This window comes from Terrapene carolina, unplaced genomic scaffold, assembly GCF_002925995.2.
Source record: "Terrapene carolina triunguis isolate 2854851 unplaced genomic scaffold, T_m_triunguis-2.0 Scaffold32483, whole genome shotgun sequence".
Classification (NCBI taxonomy): Eukaryota; Metazoa; Chordata; order Testudines; family Emydidae; genus Terrapene; species Terrapene triunguis.
In genome coordinates, this window is record NW_020696834.1 from 1 (window position 1) to 2,611 (window position 2,611).

At 45.0% G+C, this 2,611-nt stretch overlaps 1 non-coding gene across 1 annotated transcript; it reads right to left on the bottom strand.

Moving 5' to 3' along the window:
- Positions 1-2,421: 2,421 nt before the first annotated feature.
- LOC113409329 lies at positions 2,422-2,569 on the bottom strand. The gene has a single exon (XR_003370514.1). It is a non-coding gene; the product is annotated as a small nucleolar RNA SNORA79 (small nucleolar RNA).
- Between the last annotated feature and the right edge of the window lie 42 nt (positions 2,570-2,611).

Below are 2,611 nucleotides of genomic sequence, written 5' to 3' on the forward strand. Positions count from 1 at the left end.
GGGGTCAATACTGTTATATTTGGATTTAACTTGGTGGCTTCTACATTTCATAGCTTCTGTAGGCTGAGCTTATTGCACACACCAGGGACTCCCTGCATCCCTCCATTTCCCCCCTGCCAGCAGCTCTGTGTGCATCCCCATTCCCACTTACCCCCATGCCAAGGTCCCCAAAGTTACCATGTGGCAGGGATTCTGTATGCCCCCATTCCCACATCTCTCTATAGCAGAGTCAACCAGTACAATCTCCCCCTGCAATTGCAGGGGCTGGGTATGCCCCAATTCCCCATTCTCCACCCCCACCTCAGGGGCTCTCTCTGCACCCTATACCCCTCTATGCCAGGAGTTGTGTGCCCCCTTCCCCCAAACCGGATTTCCCCCACTAGGTTCTGTGCACTCCCACTTCCCCTTCCTCCCCCCCCATACCAGGGGCTGTGTGCGTCTCCCCACTTCCCCTCTCCCTATCATTGGTCTATGAGAAGCTATTTAGGGTGTCAAATGTTAAATTCTGGTGGTAGGACACACAAATGAGCTAGGGGCACTGTTATGGTGGAAGGGGTTAATGGCTTCCATCAACCAGTTCTTTAGTCTATAGACAATTGCAGAGTTGCTTGAAGCAGCAGCTGTGCTAAACAGCTGGCAAAGGCTCCATGTGTCCATCTGTCCCTCCTCCCATTTTCCCTTTTGGTTTTCCAATTTTCCCAAAAGTGAACAGGTTGCTGGCCCTCAGCACCTCAAACGTTCCCTGAAAAGTTGGAAATGATTGCATGCAGTGTTCAAAAGTTACCACATTACATATGTACAGAAATGCTATCAAACTGAGAGACCTTCACCCACAGTTAAAAAGCAATCACGTTAAAAGAATAAAATTGCAACTTCTCCCATAATATGGAGTACAACAAAAAAAATTAAAAAATGGAGAATTACAAATTTTTAAGATTCATGCTGGTTTAATGTTAAATACATGATTTTGGGGAAATGCTTGTTTCTTGTGTTCAGCTGAACCCCCAAAAGCTAGTTCAAACTCTTGATGACCAAATGGCCCATGTTTTCTGGGATGGCCCTGGTTTTGAGGGTCCAGCTTGGCATCTCTGCTCATGACACTGAAAATTTGTCCTGACTTCAATATAACTCCCCCGGCTATCTAAACTCAAAACCACATGTTGCTGAATTTGGTTCACATAGCATTGCCTCTCAGCTCCATCTCTCTCGCTGCCTCCCAGCTGTTCAGCACAACAGCTGTAAGATGTAGCAGGACTGCAGTGGTGGCCCCCAGCTCAATGGGGAAAGGATCTACATCTGTTTATTTGGGGTGAAGAGAAAACAGGATGATAGAGGATGCCAACATTCCAAGCACGAAATAAAGGTCTGAGCTGGTGTCAGAGGAGTGTGCACCTGTAGGGTCGGGGAGACATGGTTTAAATACATTTAGGTTAAGATTTTCAAATCTATGAGATTTGCCTGTTAAATTCCCATTATTTTTTTAAATGGGAACTGGGTGTCCAAACCCTGAGTGCATCTGAAAAATCTCAGCCTAACCTAAATGGTGTTGGTAGTAGAAAACAGATAGTGGACATGGTGGAGTCAATTCACGGAAGAGTGGAAAGTAATTTTGGACACAGCAGTAAATAGATCAATGTTGGTTAACCATCCTGATCCTCAATTTTGTACAAGTCCATCGATACTAGTGACTAGGAGTTTTAAAAATACCTGGACAGATATTGTATCTCAGACATGAGATCAAGCCCTAACTCATTTCACAGAAAGGGCAACTGAAAATTGCAATGGATTAAAGATGGGATTTTCAAAGAAGCCTAAAGCAGCATGGCATCTAACTCCCTTAAATCTCCTGTGAAAATCCCAACTACAGCCACTACTGACCTGGGCTGAATTCAGACCAGTGGATTAGAGTTGAGAAAGCTCCATTTCCCCCTGTTCTACCACTGCCCTTTCGTACAAAAACACCCAACTTTTACACATCCATTCAATCTAGTTTTATTATTTATCCTGTTTTTAGTATAGCCTTTCCTGGACATAACTTCAGAGTCCTTGTAATGCAGATCGGAGATAGGGTAAATCTTTTAATCTTCAGGCCCCAAATTCTCTCTTACAGTTGATGCTGGTGGAGAGAAAGATACATTTTCCTTTCCTTTAAGGCTCATCTCAAATCATCCCTGTAAAGATAAAGGTTCAAAGATGTAGTATGCAGCACACAGTTGCATCTTGGAAACCTAGTTGGTGCAGTGAAGCTAACTCCTCCCAGCTGAGAACAGCATAGCTCCTAGTGCCTCAGTGCAGGCAATCTTTCAGCTCACATTGAAAAATTACTATCTGGTTACTATAGCCCACTGCCTAAAGTTTACAGAGCAGGTTGTTTTTAAACCCCATTTCTGTCCCCAGAGTCCAGTCCCCTTCTGCCTCTTTGAGTGTCTGACCCCGCAAAATTCAGAAGGTGCTAACGGATGGCCAAACCCATCCAAGAGCACCCTGAGTGAAGAAAGGCCAAGCTTAATCTGCGATGACACAAAATCCCACTGCCCATGGCTTGTGGCAGCAAGAGGAACGGTCATCGCGGCCACTCTCCCTTAAATGAACAGCTCTGAGAGCAAGAGGA